Below are 18,770 nucleotides of genomic sequence, written 5' to 3' on the forward strand. Positions count from 1 at the left end.
GTCTGTGTGTGTGTGTGTCTGTGTGTCTGTGTGTGTGTGTGTCTGTAGACTGTGTGTGTCTGTGTGTGTCTGTGGGACCATAGTGTCTGTGTCTGTGTGTATCCGTGTGAGTCTGTGTGTGTCTGTGGGACCGTGTGTGTTCTGTGTCTGTGTGTATCCGTGTGAGTCTGTGTGTGTCTGTGGACTGTGTGTGTGTGAGTCTGTGTGTGTCTGTGGGACCATGTGTGTCTGTGTCTGTGTGTATCCATGTGAGTCTATATGTGTCTGTGGACTGTGTGTGTCTGTGTGTGTGTGTGTCTGTGTGTGTCTGTGGGACCATGTGTGTCTGTGTGTATCTGTGTGAGTCTGTGTGTGTCTGTGGGACTGTGTGTGTCTGTGTGAGTCTGTGTGTGTGTGTGTGTCTGTGTGTCTGTCTACTGTGTGTGTGTGTGTCTGTCTACTCTGTGTGTGTGTGTGTGTGTGTGTCTGTAGACTGTGTGTGTCTGTGTGTGAGTCTGTGTGTGTCTGTGGGACCGTGTGTGTCTGTGTCTGTGTGTATATGTGTGAGTCTGTGTGTGTCTGTGGGACCATGTGTGTCTGTGTGTGTATCCGTATGGGTCTGTGTGTGTCTGTGGACTGTGTGTGTGTGTGTGTGTGTGTCTGTGTGTTTGTCTACTGTGTGTGTGAATCTGTATGTGTCTGTGGGACCGTGTGTGTCTGTGTCTGTGTGTCTGTGTGAGTCTGTGTGTGTCTGTGGACTGTGTGTGTGTGTGTGTGAGTCTTTGGGACCGTGTGTGTCTGTGTCTGTGTGTATCCGTGTGAGTCTGTGTGTGTCTGTGGACTGTGTGTGTGTGTGTGTGTCTGTGTGTTTGTCTACTGTGTTTGTGAATCTGTATGTGTCTGTGGGACTGTGTGTGTCTGTGTCTGTGTGTATCTGTGTGAGTCTGTGTGTGTCTGTGGACTGTGTGTGTGTGTGTGTGTGAGTCTTTGGGACCGTGTGTGTCTGTGTCTGTGTGTATCCATGTGAGTCTGTGTGTCTGTGGACTGTGTGTGTGTGTGAGTCTGTGTGTGTCTGTGGACTGTGTGTGTGAGTCTGTGTGTGTGTGTCTATCTGTGGACTGTGTGTGTGTGAGTCTGTGTGTGTCTGTGTCTGTGTGTATCCGTGTGAGTCTATATGTGTCTGTGGACTGTGTGTGTCTCTGTGTGTGTGTCTGTGTGTGTCTGTGGGACTGTGTCTGTGTCTGTGTGTATCCGTGTGAGTCTGTGTGTCTGTGGAGTGTGTGTGTCTGTGTGTGTCTTTGTGTGTCTGTGGACTGTGTGTGTGAGTCTGTGTGTGTCTATGGACTGTGTGTGTGTGTGTGTGTGTGAGTCTGTGTGTGTCTGTGGGACCATGTGTGTCTGTGTCTGTGTGTATCTGTGTGAGTCTGTGTGTGTCTGTGGAGTGTGTGTGTCTGTGTGAGTCTGTGTGTGTGTGTGTCTGTGTGTCTGTCTACTCTGTGTGTGTGTGTGTGTCTGTAGATTGTGTGTGTCTGTGTGTGAGTCTGTGTGTGTCTGTGGGACCGTGTGTGTCTGTGCTGTGTGTATCTGTATGAGTCTATATGTGTCTGTGGACTGTGCGTGTCTGTGTGTGTGTCTGCGTGTGTCTGTGGACTGTGTGTGTGTGTGTGAGTCTGTGTGTGTCTGTGGACTGTGTGTGTCTTTGGGACTGTGTGTAACTGTGTGAGTCTGTGTGTGTCTGTGGACTGTGCGTGTCTGTGTGTGTGTCTGCGGGCATCTGTGGACTGTGTCTGTGGACTGTGTGTGTTTTTGGGACTGTGTGTAACTGTGTGAGTCTGTGTGTGTCTGTGCGAGTGTGTGCAGCTGTGTGAGCCTGTGTGAGCCTGTGTGTGTGTGTGTGTGTCTGTGCGAGTGTGTGCAGCTGTGTGAGCCTGTGTGTGTGTGTGTGTGTGTGTCTGTGCGAGTGTGTGCAGCTGTGTGAGCCTGTGTGTGTGTGTCTGTGTGAGTCTGTGTGTGTCTGTGCGAGTGTGTGCAGCTGTGTGAGCCTGTGTGTGTGTGTGTCTGTGTGAGTCTGTGTGTGTCTGTGCGAGTGTGTGCAGCTGTGTGAGCCTGTGTGTGTGTGTCTGTGTGAGTCTGTGTGAGTGTGTGTAGCTGTGTGAGCCTGTGTGTGTGTGTGTCTGTGTGAGTCTGTGTGAGTGTGTGTAGCTGTGTGAGCCTGTGTGTGTGTGTCTGTGTGAGTCTGTGCGAGTGTGTGCAGCTGTGTGAGCCTGTGTGTGTGTGTCTGTGTGAGTCTGTGTGTGTCTGTGTGAGTGTGTGTAGCTGTGTGAGCCTGTGTGTGTGTGTGTCTGTGTGAGTCTGTGTGAGTGTGTGTAGCTGTGTGAGCCTGTGTGTGTGTGTGTGTGTCTGTGCGAGTGTGTGCAGCTGTGTGAGCCTGTGTGTGTGTGTCTGTGTGAGTCTGTGTGAGTGTGTGTAGCTGTGTGAGCCTGTGTGTGTGTGTGTGTCTGTGTGAGTCTGTGTGAGTGTGTGTAGCTGTGTGAGCCTGTGTGTGTGTGTGTGTCTGTGTGAGTCTGTGTGTGTCTGTGCGAGTGTGTGCAGCTGTGTGAGCCTGTGTGTGTGTGTCTGTGTGAGTCTGTGTGTGTCTGTGCGAGTGTGTGCAGCTGTGTGAGCCTGTGTGTGTGTGTCTGTGTGAGTCTGTGTGAGTGTGTGCAGCTGTGTGAGCCTGTGTGTGTGTGTCTGTGTGAGCCTGTGTGTGTGTGTGTCTGTGTGAGTCTGTGTGTGTCTGTGCGAGTGTGTGCAGCTGTGTGAGCCTGTGTGTGTGTGTCTGTGTGAGTCTGTGTGAGTGTGTGTAGCTGTGTGAGCCTGTGTGTGTGTGTGTCTGTGTGAGTCTGTGTGAGTGTGTGTAGCTGTGTGAGCCTGTGTGTGTGTGTCTGTGTGAGTCTGTGCGAGTGTGTGCAGCTGTGTGAGCCTGTGTGTGTGTGTCTGTGTGAGTCTGTGTGTGTCTGTGCGAGTGTGTGCAGCTGTGTGAGCCTGTGTGTGTGTGTCTGTGTGAGTCTGTGTGAGTGTGTGTAGCTGTGTGAGCCTGTGTGTGTGTGTGTCTGTGTGAGTCTGTGTGAGTGTGTGTAGCTGTGTGAGCCTGTGTGTGTGTGTGTGTGTCTGTGCGAGTGTGTGCAGCTGTGTGAGCCTGTGTGTGTGTGTCTGTGTGAGTCTGTGTGAGTGTGTGTAGCTGTGTGAGCCTGTGTGTGTGTGTGTGTCTGTGTGAGTCTGTGTGAGTGTGTGTAGCTGTGTGAGCCTGTGTGTGTGTGTGTGTCTGTGTGAGTCTGTGTGTGTCTGTGCGAGTGTGTGCAGCTGTGTGAGCCTGTGTGTGTGTGTCTGTGTGTCTGTGTGTGTCTGTGCGAGTGTGTGCAGCTGTGTGAGCCTGTGTGTGTGTGTCTGTGTGAGTCTGTGTGAGTGTGTGTAGCTGTGTGAGCCTGTGTGTGTGTGTGTGTCTGTGTGAGTCTGTGTGAGTGTGTGTAGCTGTGTGAGCCTGTGTGTGTGTGTGTGTGTCTGTGCGAGTGTGTGCAGCTGTGTGAGCCTGTGTGTGTGTGTCTGTGTGAGTCTGTGTGAGTGTGTGTAGCTGTGTGAGCCTGTGTGTGTGTGTGTCTGTGTGAGTCTGTGTGTGTCTGTGCGAGTGTGTGCAGCTGTGTGAGCCTGTGTGTGTGTGTGTCTGTGTGAGTCTGTGTGTGTCTGTGCGAGTGTGTGCAGCTGTGTGACCCTGTGTGTGTGTGTGTCTGTGTGAGTCTGTGTGAGTGTGTGTAGCTGTGTGAGCCTGTGTGTGTGTGTGTCTGTGTGAGTCTGTGCGAGTGTGTGCAGCTGTGTGAGCCTGTGTGTGTGTGTCTGTGTGAGTCTGTGTGTGTCTGTGCGAGTGTGTGCAGCTGTGTGAGCCTGTGTGTGTGTGTGTCTGTGTGAGTCTGTGTGTGTCTGTGCGAGTGTGTGCAGCTGTGTGAGCCTGTGTGTGTGTGTGTCTGTGTGAGTCTGTGCGAGTGTGTGTAGCTGTGTGAGCCTGTGTGTGTGTGTGTCTGTGTGAGTCTGTGTGTGTCTGTGCGAGTGTGTGCAGCTGTGTGAGCCTGTGTGTGTGTGTGTCTGTGTGAGTCTGTGCGAGTGTGTGTAGCTGTGTGAGCCTGTGTGTGTGTGTGTCTGTGTGAGTCTGTGTGTCTGTGCGAGTGTGTGCAACTGTGTGAGCCTGTGTGTGTGTGTGTGTGTGTGTGTCTGTGCGAGTGTGTGCAGCTGTGTGAGCCTGTGTGTGTGTGTGTGTCTGTGCGAGTGTGTGCAGCTGTGTGAGCCTGTGTGTGTGTGTGTGTGTGTCTGTGCGAGTGTGTGCAGCTGTGTGAGCCTGTGTGTGTGTGTGTGTCTGTGCGAGTGTGTGCAGCTGTGTGAGCCTGTGTGTGTGTGTGTGTGTGAGAGTCTGTGTGTGTCTGTGCGAGTGTGTGCAGCTGTGTGAGCCTGTGTGTGTGTGTGTGTGTGTGCAGCGTGCACATGGCTGTGACCAAGTGTGAGTGTCTGAGAGTGAGTGGCTGGGGTGTCTGTGTGTGTCTGTGTCTGTGTGTCTGGTCAGTGGGTACCTCTGTATGTTGATGTCTGCATATGTGTGTGTGTGTGTCTCTAACAGTGAGTCTGTCCATCTCTGTGTATCTCTGTCTGTGTCTCTGTGTGTGTCTCTGTGTGTGTGTCTGTGTGTGTGTCCGGGTGGCTGTGTGACTCTACACGGCCGTGCTGTGGGAGGCCGTGCGGGAAGGGTCTCCCCACGGGCCCCTGTCCCCTAGGCCGCAGCGGGATTCCCTCCCAGGGGCCTCTCTCGAGTTTGGCTCTAGTCCGGAGGGTGCTGGCCTGGCGGGGAAGGCGGGCGCAGGCCGAGGCGGGGACAGGCCGGCCCAGTTAGGACGCTGCTCTGATGTCGCAGGAGTGGGTGCCCACAGGGTGTCCAGCGCCACAGTCATCGGTCATCATGCCCTTGCTGGTGCCCCAGGGCTCTCAGTGGGGGTGCTGGAGCCCGAGGCAGCTCCCGGGGGCCGCCCCAGCCCGCTTGGGACGAGGGCAGGTCTGCGTCTGGGGCGGCCATTTTGGGGAGCACAGCAGGGACAAAGGCTGGGGGCAGGATGGCCCGGGAAGGGCAGAGCGGGCTGGGGCTGAGGGGTGGGTGGGACCTGGCTGTGGGCCAGGGGCTTCGTCCCTGGGTGGTCTGCAAGGTCCCCCCAACAACAGGCCCCTTCTACCAGGCAGTCGTCCGGGAGGGACACGGGGGGCCTGGCCACTCTGGCCCGGGTCACCTGGGGGATGGCAAGGCAGGGGGGAAGGGTCGGGAGTCCTCCCACCCGGCGGGCAGCGGCACCAGCCTCCCCCTCCCCCCATGCAAATGCTGCAGGTGCTGGCTGGGCTGGTTCGGTCTCAGGGGCCACTGGGGCTTTCCACCCTGACCCCACCTGCTCTGCGGTTCACGACCTTGATGTTTTTAGAAACATTTGCAAGTGTATGTTTGTGCCCACATGGCGGGGTTGGGAGCTGCACCAGCGCCCACGGGGTCATGTTTTTCAGACTGGGCTGGGGGGAGGGGAGCCCTGCCTCCGGGCTCCACAGGGATGGTGTGAGGGTCTTGGTAGGACCCCAGGGAGCCGTCTCCCCTCCGGGCAGCACGTGAAGCCCAGACTTGGGTTGTGTCTTGGGTGCAGAAGCCCCAGGGGCCAAGGTGCCCATCCTGAGTGTGGCCCATGGCCCTGCCACTCAAACCTTCCAGAACCACAGTGTCCCTGGGCTGAGGGACAGATGGAGAGTGAGCCCCATGGCAGGCAGGTCCTAGCCGCACACTCACGACCACGCACCAGTACCCTCTTGGGTGTCCCTGTGGTGCGGGTGACCGCGGGCGCTGGCCCCTTGCCGTGGCCACACGTCTCTGACCTCGGCTCTGGCCACGGAGGCCCAGGGTGGCCACCGCGCCCACACAGGCAGACTTCCGACCCCAGGGACAAAGCTCAGCTCCACGGTGTGTCTCATGCAGGTGTGGGTGCAAGCATGGTGCGGGCACACGCGTGTGTGTGCAGAGAAGGGGGTGAGCTGGCCCGTGGGCGTCCACACACGTGTGCAGAGTGAGGTGTGGAAAGTGTGCGTGGCGTGTCGAGGTGTGTGTGGGCATACGTAGCACGTAGGGTGTGTGGGTGTGCACGGGGGCGCACACGTGTGCAGTGGACACTCCCAGGAGGCCCGGCCGCTCCTCTCCCTCTCCAGGCCTGGCGCACCATCCTGTCGCCTCTGGGACTAAACCCCATCCACTCTCTGGTCTGTGCTGGCTCTCCCCATGCCCCCCGAGACCTGGGGACAGTGACAGGGCTGGGCTGGTGGTCAGGGCCGTAGCTAGGCAGGGACACAGGCACGCGGACAGCCGAGGAGCCCTGGGGGGTAGGGTGAGTGGACCGGTGGGGTGGAGGGGCCCTGGGATTCAGCGTAATGGGGGAGCCAGGTCCCTGGGCAGGTGGCCCAGGGCTCCACAGAGATGGACCCTTGGAACCCACAGCCCGTACACACCGCACACAAACGTGCAGAGAAACACAGGCCAGGACGGAAGATACATACGGTGCACACTCAGATGAACACACACACGAGACAGTGAAACTCACACTCCCGGTCCTCTCACACACTCAGAGCACGCAGACACACTCCCACCACCTCCTCCTCCGGGCCCTGGGGGCTCAGGGGGTCCCGCTGTTGTCACTCAGGCCCGGACACTCCCCGTGGGACTGAGCAACACAGCCTGGTGTCTGGGTCCCAGCCTCACCCCCGTCCAGCCTTGGGGTCCAGGGGGTTGTGGGCGGGGCAGGGGCAGAGCAGTTGGGGGACCCCGGTGCCCCCTGGGGTCTGGCCCCCACGGCCACTGGGATGCCCACCGAGCCCCGTGCACTCGGCACTGTCCCCGTCCCAGCGCGAGCAGGCCTCTGGGCCTCGGGGAGAAACCCACAGGCTTGCCTGGGTCCTCCACACGGGGCTGGGAAGAGGGGGCCCCCGAGGCAGGGGAGGCACTGGGACTCCGGCTGCGGGGCTCAGGCCTGGAGCCAGGGCAGGGTCCCCCACGAGGGGCTGCCAGCCGGGGGCTGGGGGACAAGGGAGAACAAAGCAACCGCAGCACGCAGCCCGAGGACGGGTCATCAGGACAGCGGGATGGGGGGCTCCCAGAGTGCTGCGGGCCCTGGCAGGGCCGTGTGCGGGTTAGGCGTCTGTGGGAGGGGTCCAGGGGCTGCCCAGCGTGGCCAGGCGGGGTGGGAGCGGGGGCAGAGGAGCCCTGGCGGGGGGGGCTCCGGGGGGAGGCTGACTTTGCCGGCACCGAGCTTGGGCACAGGGTGGCTGCCACGTGGGGACCGGCCCCGGAGTGAGGGGGAGGCCGGGGTCCCACGGGGCGGGCAGGTGGGCTGCAGGGGCGCGGGGAGCCAGACCCGGAGGGAGAGTGGGGGTGCTCAGAACAGGTGTTTCGTGGCAGCCATGGCCACGGTCGCCAAACTGTGGAAAGAACCGAGACGCCCTTTTGTGTCAACGTGGACGATGCTGAGCGAAATAAGTCAAGCAGAGAGAGTCCGTTACCGTGTGGTTCCGCTCACTTGTGGAGCGTAAGGGAGAACCCGGAGGACACGGGGAGATGGGGAGGAGGAGGGACTTGCGGGACCCTGGGGGGGACACGAACCGTGAGAGACTGTGGACTCTGAGGGTTTCGGAGGGGCGGGGGTGGGGGAGCCCGGGGGGGTACTAAGGAGGGCCCGGGTCGCACGGAGCCCTGGGTGTGGGGCGGAAACGAGGAATTCTGGAGCAGCGCGTCCAAGACCTGCGATGTGCGGCCGGTGGCCAACATCACACAGGTAAAAAAAAGCAGTAGCCATCAGGGAGATTCAAGCCAAAACCACACTGAGATGCCACCTTACACCGGCAGAACAGCCCAAACTAGCAAGACGGGAAACAACGTGTGTCGGGGAGGATGGGGAGACGGGGGGACCCTCTTACACCGTTGGTGCGAGTGCACGTTGGTGCAGCCACGTTGGAGAACAGTGTGGAGATTCCCCAAGAAGTTAAAAATAGAGCCTCCCTAGGACCCTGCCATGGCACTGCTGGGTATTTACCCCAAAGACACAGATGCAGTGAAAAGAAGGGCCGTCTGCACCCCAATGTTCATAGCAGCCATGGCCACGGTCGCCAAACTGTGGAAAGAGCCAAGATGCCCTTCTGACGGACGGATGGATGAGGAAGATGTGGTCCATACCCACTATGGAGTATGACGCCTCCGTCAGAAAGGACGAACACCCAACGTTTGTAGCAACATGGACGGGACCGGAGGAGATGATGCTGAGTGAAATACGTCAAGCAGAGAGAGTCAAGTATCATAGGGTTTCACTCATCTGTGGAGCATAAGGAATAACAGGGAGGACATTGGGAAAAGGAAAGGAAAAGTGAATTGGGGGAAATCGGGGGGGGGTTGAACCATGAGAGACTATGGACTCAGAAACAAAGTGAGGGTTTTGGAGGGGCGGGGGTGGGAGGTTGGGGGAGCCTGGTGGTGGGTATTAGGGAGGGCACGGATTGCATGGAGCACTGGTGTGGTGCATAAACAATGAATACTGTTACGCTGAAAAGAAATTTAAAAAAATAAAATAAAATAAATTTAAAAAAAAGAAGCAAAGAACAGGTGTTCCTCATGGCCCCAGCAAGAGCGAGCTGGGGGCGGGGGGCGGGAGGGCCGGGGGCCAGGGACGGCGCACGGATGGAGGGCGCGGAGGGGTGCACCCTCCAGTCCTGAGAGAGGGGAGTCACGGGGAGGCAGGCCCAGCCTGGGAGTGGGGTCCCGGGCACGGCGAGGGCCGCGTGGGGGGCACGGGGGCAGGCTTGTGGGATCCCCGCGTTCCACACCCGACACGAGCGGGAGCTGGACGGTCACCTCTGCTCAGCCGTAAAGTAAAGCCCGTCTCGGCCCAGGTCCCACCAGCTCACGGCTCAGGTCTCGTGGGTCGGTGTCCCCGCAGCCCTCCCCCCCTCCTCTGCGCCGTCGGAGAGCATCCGAAAACCCTCGCTGAGGAGGGCGTGTGGTGGGGGGCCAAGGGTCAGGGCACGTCGGGCTCACCCCTGCCCCGCCGCCCCGCGCGCCCCCAGACCTCCCCTGCAGACCCCCAGCCTATGCCTCGGAGGCCCCGGGGCCTTGGCGGGCAGCCGAGCTCTGCCGTCCTCGCCGCCCTCACTGGGGACTCGGGACCTCCCGGTGTCCCCCAGACCCACTCACATTCCCCCATCCGCCCAGATGGAGTCGGGGGTGCCCGCCCCCCCCACTCGCCGTGTCCCCTGTCCTTGGCGGTCCCAGCCGGACCCTCGCCCTGGTCCCCTGTCCCTGCCCTGCTGTCCGGCACTGGGTCTGGGCACAGGGGCGGCCCCAGCCCTCTGGAGCTCAGGGAGCTGCAGGTTTCGGCTCGGCGGGCGCTGGCCATCGCTGGCCGTCGCTGCCCCTCTGTGCCCCCAGACTGGCCCGCGGGGCGGGTCGGCATCACCAGCCTCTAGGGCCTCCCGTCAGGACCACTGGCCTCGGACACTCGTCCACTGAGGGGCACAGGTGCCTTGGGGCATGGCCCTGCTGCGACCCCGTCCCTTGGCTGCCACGCGCAGCGGGACCCGGGGTCCAGGCAGAGGCGGGCGCCTCCCTCAGCGAGGGTCACGAGGCCGGTCTCCCCCTGCTTCCTTCCCTCCTGCCGTGTTAGCCGGGAGCCCTCCAGGAGGAGACGTTCCCTCCTCTGCTTTCAGCGGGCGATGGTGGGGCGGGGTCGCGCCGGACGCAGCCGCTGGGCGCCGCGGACCGAGGCGCCTCGCCCCACTCCTGCTTTCACATTAAGGAGGCCGGTGCCTATGTCAAGGGATCGTCTTGGAACATGAGCTTCACGGTGTCCCCTCGCCAGCCATGCCATTGCCCTGTCCGGAGCCCTCTGGGCCTCCCTGCCTTCCCACCGCCTCCCTGGGCGTCTCCCAGCATTGGGACCAGCGACACTGTGGGCTTCAGCCACAGGCCTGCAGGCCCCCCCCAGCTCTTTGTGCCCACCCACACCGGGCCCAGGAGCCCCCGAGGGGCGAGCTCTGTCCTGCTGCCCTGCACCCGGAGGGGGGCCACATCCCAGCAGGCCACGGCTTTCCGTGGCCCCGTCCCAGCCCCGGCCGGCCTCCGAGGTCCTGGGCTGAGCCGGCGCGGCCAGGTGGGGGGTGGGAGTGCACCAGCAGGGGCTCGGGCCCCCCAGGAGACCCACCCCACCCCCACCCCACACCTGTTTCTGCCCTAGTTACTCATTTCAGGCGAAGCTGTCCCTGAAGGGGACATGCAAATGGCTGTTTGTTCCACACTGAGAAACATCCTTGTCACCCGCAGGGGCCACTTCCAGAAATAGCTCCCGCCGCCCTGCACCTGCGGCCCAGCCGCTGCCCCCACCGCACGGCGGGCTTAGCCCAGGCCTCGGGGTGAGGGGACCCTCCTCGCTCCCGGCTGGCAGAGGCCTGCCCTGGGACAGGGACACGGCTGACACGGTGGCCGCCCTGCAGATGGTGACTTTAGTGAGTGAGAAGTGTTCTCAGCACGTCCCCCTCAGTGACTAGGGTCCCCAGGGAGGCTGCCCTGCAGGCCAGCCTGGAGGCTTCAAGCCCCCGGGTGGGTGGGGTATAGGGGTCAGAGGAGAGGCCGTGCAGAGGACAGAGCAGGCCTGTGGTCACGTGGGGACAGGCATGGGGTCCCCGAGCCTGTGGGCCCCTGGGTGACCACAGCACCCAGCCCTGGTCAGCCTGTTGTCCCCTGCCTTGCTTGGGCCTGTCCTCGTCCCCATCCTCCCTGTCCACACTCTGCATGCATTAGGGCCTCCCGCTCTGCCTCTCCCTTGCCCGTGTCTCTCCCTGTTTCCCCTCTACCTCTCACCCCTTCTCTCCGCCTCTGTCTCTGTCTCTCTTTGTGCGCTTCTCTATTTGTCTGTCTCTCCCTGTCCATCTCTGTGTCTCTCTGTCTCTGCCTGTTGTTCCGTCTCTCTCTGTCCATCTGTCTCTCTCCACCTGTGTCTCTTCAAGTCCCAAACTCGGGAGTAGGGGCGAGGCGCCCTCGGTCCGCGGCGCCCAGCGGCTGCGTCCGGCGCGACCCCGCCCCACCATCGCCCGCTGAAAGCAGAGGAGGGAACGTCTCCTCCTGGAGGGCTCCCGGCTAACACGGCAGGAGGGAAGGAAGCAGGGGGAGACCGGCCTCGTGACCCTCGCTGAGGGAGGCGCCCGCCTCTGCCTGGACCCCGGGTCCCGCTGCGCGTGGCAGCCAAGGGACGGGGTCGCAGCAGGGCCATGCCCCAAGGCACCTGTGCCCCTCAGTGGACGAGTGTCCGAGGCCAGTGGTCCTGACGGGAGGCCCTAGAGGCTGGTGATGCCGACCCGCCCCGCGGGCCAGTCTGGGGGCACAGAGGGGCAGCGATGGCCAGCGATGGCCAGCGCCCGCCGAGCCGAAACCTGCAGCTCCCTGAGCTCCAGAGGGCTGGGGCCGCCCCTGTGCCCAGACCCAGTGCCGGACAGCAGGGCAGGGACAGGGGACCAGGGCGAGGGTCCGGCTGGGACCGCCAAGGACAGGGGACACGGCGAGTGGGGGGGGCGGGCACCCCCGACTCCATCTGGGCGGATGGGGGAATGTGAGTGGGTCTGGGGGACACCGGGAGGTCCCGAGTCCCCAGTGAGGGCGGCGAGGACGGCAGAGCTCGGCTGCCCGCCAAGGCCCCGGGGCCTCCGAGGCATAGGCTGGGGGTCTGCAGGGGAGGTCTGGGGGCGCGCGGGGCGGCGGGGCAGGGGTGAGCCCGACGTGCCCTGACCCTTGGCCCCCCACCACACGCCCTCCTCAGCGAGGGTTTTCGGATGCTCTCCGACGGCGCAGAGGAGGGGGGGAGGGCTGCGGGGACACCGACCCACGAGACCTGAGCCGTGAGCTGGTGGGACCTGGGCCGAGACGGGCTTTACTTTACGGCTGAGCAGAGGTGACCGTCCAGCTCCCGCTCGTGTCGGGTGTGGAACGCGGGGATCCCACAAGCCTGCCCCCGTGCCCCCCACGCGGCCCTCGCCGTGCCCGGGACCCCACTCCCAGGCTGGGCCTGCCTCCCCGTGACTCCCCTCTCTCAGGACTGGAGGGTGCACCCCTCCGCGCCCTCCATCCGTGCGCCGTCCCTGGCCCCCGGCCCTCCCGCCCCCCGCCCCCAGCTCGCTCTTGCTGGGGCCATGAGGAACACCTGTTCTTTGCTTCTTTTTTTTAAATTTATTTTATTTTATTTTTTTAAATTTCTTTTCAGCGTAACAGTATTCATTGTTTATGCACCACACCAGTGCTCCATGCAATCCGTGCCCTCCCTAATACCCACCACCAGGCTCCCCCAACCTCCCACCCCCGCCCCTCCAAAACCCTCACTTTGTTTCTGAGTCCATAGTCTCTCATGGTTCAACCCCCCCCCCCGATTTCCCCCAATTCACTTTTCCTTTCCTTTTCCCAATGTCCTCCCTGTTATTCCTTATGCTCCACAGATGAGTGAAACCCTATGATACTTGACTCTCTCTGCTTGACGTATTTCACTCAGCATCATCTCCTCCGGTCCCGTCCATGTTGCTACAAACGTTGGGTGTTCGTCCTTTCTGACGGAGGCGTCATACTCCATAGTGGGTATGGACCACATCTTCCTCATCCATCCGTCCGTCAGAAGGGCATCTTGGCTCTTTCCACAGTTTGGCGACCGTGGCCATGGCTGCTATGAACATTGGGGTGCAGACGGCCCTTCTTTTCACTGCATCTGTGTCTTTGGGGTAAATACCCAGCAGTGCCATGGCAGGGTCCTAGGGAGGCTCTATTTTTAACTTCTTGGGGAATCTCCACACTGTTCTCCAACGTGGCTGCACCAACGTGCACTCGCACCAACGGTGTAAGAGGGTCCCCCCGTCTCCCCATCCTCCCCGACACACGTTGTTTCCCGTCTTGCTAGTTTGGGCTGTTCTGCCGGTGTAAGGTGGCATCTCAGTGTGGTTTTGGCTTGAATCTCCCTGATGGCTACTGCTTTTTTTTACCTGTGTGATGTTGGCCACCGGCCGCACATCGCAGGTCTTGGACGCGCTGCTCCAGAATTCCTCGTTTCCGCCCCACACCCAGGGCTCCGTGCGACCCGGGCCCTCCTTAGTACCCCCCCGGGCTCCCCCACCCCCGCCCCTCCGAAACCCTCAGAGTCCACAGTCTCTCACGGTTCGTGTCCCCCCCAGGGTCCCGCAAGTCCCTCCTCCTCCCCATCTCCCCGTGTCCTCCGGGTTCTCCCTTACGCTCCACAAGTGAGCGGAACCACACGGTAACGGACTCTCTCTGCTTGACTTATTTCGCTCAGCATCGTCCACGTTGACACAAAAGGGCGTCTCGGTTCTTTCCACAGTTTGGCGACCGTGGCCATGGCTGCCACGAAACACCTGTTCTGAGCACCCCCACTCTCCCTCCGGGTCTGGCTCCCCGCGCCCCTGCAGCCCACCTGCCCGCCCCGTGGGACCCCGGCCTCCCCCTCACTCCGGGGCCGGTCCCCACGTGGCAGCCACCCTGTGCCCAAGCTCGGTGCCGGCAAAGTCAGCCTCCCCCCGGAGCCCCCCCCGCCAGGGCTCCTCTGCCCCCGCTCCCACCCCGCCTGGCCACGCTGGGCAGCCCCTGGACCCCTCCCACAGACGCCTAACCCGCACACGGCCCTGCCAGGGCCCGCAGCACTCTGGGAGCCCCCCATCCCGCTGTCCTGATGACCCGTCCTCGGGCTGCGTGCTGCGGTTGCTTTGTTCTCCCTTGTCCCCCAGCCCCCGGCTGGCAGCCCCTCGTGGGGGACCCTGCCCTGGCTCCAGGCCTGAGCCCCGCAGCCGGAGTCCCAGTGCCTCCCCTGCCTCGGGGGCCCCCTCTTCCCAGCCCCGTGTGGAGGACCCAGGCAAGCCTGTGGGTTTCTCCCCGAGGCCCAGAGGCCTGCTCGCGCTGGGACGGGGACAGTGCCGAGTGCACGGGGCTCGGTGGGCATCCCAGTGGCCGTGGGGGCCAGACCCCAGGGGGCACCGGGGTCCCCCAACTGCTCTGCCCCTGCCCCGCCCACAACCCCCTGGACCCCAAGGCTGGACGGGGGTGAGGCTGGGACCCAGACACCAGGCTGTGTTGCTCAGTCCCACGGGGAGTGTCCGGGCCTGAGTGACAACAGCGGGACCCCCTGAGCCCCCAGGGCCCGGAGGAGGAGGTGGTGGGAGTGCGGGCGTATTTGTGTGGCACGGTGTGAGTGTGTGAGTGTGCATGGGTGTGCGGGGCTTGTGGGGGGCTTGTGGGGGGCTGCCCGCAGGGTCTGTGCCAGTACCGCCCCACCGCTGCGTCTCTCCCTTCCTGTCTCTGTCTCTCCCACTCTCTGTCTCTCTCACTGAGCCCAGTGTCGTCTCCCCTTTCCTGGACCCCCAGTGGCCCCAGGGGTGGGATGTGCATCCTATTGTGAGCCCTGGGGAGAGTGTGTCTGTCCTGGTCCACGGCCTAGGCTGGGTGTTTTGCTCACAGTCTGCCCCTGGTGGGAGAGACGGAGAGTGACCGGGTGCGGGACCGGCAGAGGTCAGTGCCAGAGTGCAATGCCGGGGTCCCAGCCAGCGTGGCTGCTCTCTGGGCACAATTCACAGCCCTCAGGGTCTGCATGACTGTGAATCCTGTGGCTGGCTAGAGGCCCACTGAGGTGGCCTGAATGGTGGGATGTCAGCATCACCTGGGCAGATCCTGGCCAAACCTATGCTGACTCTGGCTGACCCTGACCTTGGGCTGGCCCCAGCTAACCCTGGCTGACCCTGGGCTGACCTTGGGCTGACCCTGGCTGTCCCTGGCTGATCCTGGCTGACCCTCGCTGACACTGGCTCACCCTGGGCTGACCCTGGCTGACCCTGGGCTGGCCCCAGCTAACCCTGGCTGACCCTGGGGTGGCCCTGGCTGACCCTGGCTGATCCTGGCTGATCCTGGCTGACACTGGCTGACCCTGGGCTGGCCCCAACTAATCCTGGCTGACTCTGGGGTGGCCTGGCTGACCCTGGGTGACCCTCGCTGTCCCCGGCTGACCCTGGCTGACCCTGGGCTGACCCTGGCAGACCGTGGGCTGGCCCTGGCTAACCCTGGCTGACTCTGGCTGACCCTGGGCTGGATCTGGGTGACCCTGGGGTGACCCTGGCTGACCCTGGCAGAACTAGGAGACTTTTGTCTAATTCTGGCTGACCACGGCCTCTCTAAGGCCTAACCCTGGTGGACCCTGGCTGATCCCAGGCTGACGTTGGCTATCCAAGGTGATCCCAGCTGACCCTGGCTGACCCTGGTTGACCCTGGGCTGACCCTGGCTGACCCTGGCTTCCCTGGGCTGGCCCTGGCTGGCCCTGGCTGATGGGGCGCACATGAAGTGGGGGCTGGGCTGTTGTGCCGGTTTTGGGAACCTCCCTGCCACCACATTGCCCTCTGGGCTCTAGTCCCTTGCTTGGGCCCCAGGCCCATCTGGCCAGGTCTCGGTTTTCGGGCCTGATTCTGGGAACAGCAGTCTCTCGTGGGGACACCTGGCCGGGCTGCCTCGCAATGACCCAGCCCCCCCGCCCCAGGGCTATTTCGGGTGTTCCGCAGGTGAAGCCTGAGAAGGAAGAGAAAAACAAGAGAACACAAACACCGTTGCCTCTACCCCTGTGCCCACTCCTGCGACTGAGGCCTCTCCCCCCAGGTAACCCTGTGTGGGTGACCCTCATGGCCTGGGGGTCTGGCTCATGCCCTTATGGGTCCTGGACTTGTCCTGACTCGCTTTCCCTCCAGTCAGTACCCACACACCGCTCTGCGGAAAAGAGGAAACCAGTCGTGGGAGACACCACCACATCCTCCGTCTGGTGCCCAGGCCAAGAGGGTCTTAGATGCCCGGGGAGGCTCCCTCTCCTTGGTGTGGGCCCCTTCTGAGGAACGTCGGGACTAAGGACCCAAAGCATGGGAACAGGGCTCCAGATCTAAGTGTGACATAGGCCGTGAGCAAGGGCTCCAACCCAGGATAAACGGGCGTTGGGTCACCACCTGACCCTGTACTGAACACTAGGACTCAGTGTTTGCACAAGGGCTCAGTGGCCAGGAATTGGGGTTAGTTACCAGAACCAGGGCGGAGTGACTGGGACCAGGACCCAGTGCCCAGGACCCGCATCCAGGGGTCAGGACCTGGGCTCAGGGATCAGACCAGAGACCAGTGACCAGGAGCAGGGTTCAGTGACTAGGGCTATGGATAAGTGATCAGAATAAAATGGTTGGGACCAGTGTTCAGTGATTAGATCAGGTCACCGTGAAGAGGACCAGGGAACGGTGACTAGAACGAGGGCCCAGGGACCAGGACCAGGGCTAGTGACGAGGACTAGAGCCCAGTGACGAGGACCAGGGCTCAGCGATGAGGACCAAGGCCCATTGATCTGTACTAGGTCTCAGAGACCAGGACCAGGGACCGTTATCAGGACCAGGGACCAGTGAAGGGGACCAGGGCTCAGTGACCAGGACTAGATAGAGTCCAGTGATGAGGACCAGGACCTGGTGATAAGGACCAGGCCCAGTGATAAGAACTAGGGCTCATTCATAAAGACTAGGGCCCCGTGACCAGGAACAGGGCCCAGTGATGAGGACCAGGGCTCAGTGACCAGGACCAGGGTCCAGTGATCAGTACTAGGTCTCAATGATCAGAACCAGGGATCAGCAACCAGAACCAAGGCCTGGTGGTTAGTACCAGGTTTCAGTGACCAGGACCAGGGCTCAGGGACCAGGACCAGGTCTCAGTGGCCAGGACCATGGCCTAGTGATCTGTACCAGGTCACAATGACCAGAACTAGGTCTCAGGGACCAGGACCAGGGCTCAGGGACCAGGACCAGGTCTCAGTGGCCAGGACCATGGCCTAGTGATCTGTACCAGGTCACAATGACCAGAACTAGGTCTCAGGGACCAGGACCAGGGCTCAGGGACCAGGACCAGGTCTCAGTGGCCAGGACCATGGCCTAGTGATCTGTACCAGGTCACAATGACCAGAACTAGGTCTCAGGGACCAGGACTAGGGCTCAGGGACCAGGACCAGGTCTCAGTGGCCAGGACCATGGCCTAGTGATCTGTACCAGGTCACAATGACCAGAACTAGGTCTCAGGGACCAGGACCAGGGCTCAGGGACCAGGACCAGGTCTCAGTGACCAGGACCAATGTCCTGGGTGCAGCGGTCGGGAGTGGTCTTGCTTCATACTATCCTCGGTGAAGGACCGCTCTTGTCCTGCACTGTGCTTTTTGCAGAGCTGGTGGGTTGTAGGAGAAGGAGGCCTCACCTTGGGCCATGAGACAGGTGTCCCCCTCTCCCAAGCCTCTGTCCCCCCCCCCTCATTTAGACTCTGAGAACTCTGTCCTTGGGATCCGTTTATTGCACCAACAAGGCCTGTGGGGGGGGGGTGGGTGGGCAGCTTCTGAGAAGGGTTGAGCTCTGGCATTCAGCGGGGGTTCCGGGAGGCTCCTTCAGACTCCTCCCTGCAGAGACAGTGGGGTCAGGGCCCAGGGGAGGTCCTTGCCAGTGGCCTGTCCCCAGCCCTCCTTGACTCAGGGGAGACGGATTGAACCCTGCAGTGACAGCACCCAGGGCTCTCAGTCCCGGATCCTGCTGGGGGTCGTTTCATCTGCCCCCCAGGACCGCCCCTGTCCTCAGTGTCGATGAGGGGGCCCACCTCCTTGGGAAGTTAGAGCCCCAGGGGTGGGGGACAGGCAGGGGCTCTAGTGGCCGACCCGCCTGCCCCAGTCAGCCCAGCACTCTGCCTCCTCACCCCTACCTGTGCCTGGCTGACCTCTGCTCAGTACTGGGGGCCCTCTCTGCTGTCGGCTGGGCCCCGCACACTTGTCACTGTCAGTACTGTGCTGTAGAAGAGACTCAGCAGGAAGAGGGTGAGCAGGGTGACGGTGGTGGGCCACAGGCCGGCTCCTGGGGCGTCGTCCTCCAGGTCTTCCTGCGGCAGGTCCAGCACCAGCCAGGGACGCGGCTGCCGGCAATCTGCAAGACACTGTGGGTCTGCCAGACCCAGGCCTGGGTCGGGGGGGGTCGAGCCGACGCCTTCCCTCCCACACACCCTCAGGGTCAGGACGAGGGCGATGAGGGTGCCCTCTCTCAGGGAGGGTGGGGTGACAGGCCCCCAGGGACCCCCACTGGTGAAGGAGTCTTGGAAGGACCTTGGGGAAAGAGGCCTAGCACTGGGAGAGCGTGGACACTGGCTTTGCTTCTCTGAATAGAGCCCAGGCCCAAGGCCTCCTGGGTCCCGGCCCCATAGGTGTGCTTGCCAAGCCTTCACCGAGCCCTTGTTCATGGGTCAGTCTTGGTCTGGGCCCTAGCTGGGGTCAGAGAGGACCAGACATGCCACCCTCAGGGTGCTCCAGGTTGAGACGTAAGTCTGCCTCTGGGGTTCCGTGGGCCAAGGGCTGGATGGGCACGTTGCCTTCCCGGGGAACGTGGCTGATGAGCTACAAGGAGCATGAGAGAGGCCCAGGTAAAGGCCACAAGCACAGGCTGTTTTCAGGATCCCAGGCCATGGACTTTCTACATGAAGCGGGATTTGGACCTGCTTATCTACACTGACACATCCAATCGTCAGTCCATCCGTCCGTCCGCCAGTCCATCCGTCCATCCATCCATCCGTCCATCCACCTATCTATCTGCCTTTCCGTGCATCCACCCACCCACCCGTCCACCTCTCTGTCTGTCTGTC

Source organism: Martes martes (assembly GCF_963455335.1).
Source record: "Martes martes genome assembly, chromosome: 7".
Lineage (NCBI taxonomy): Eukaryota > Metazoa > Chordata > Mammalia > Carnivora > Mustelidae > Martes > Martes martes.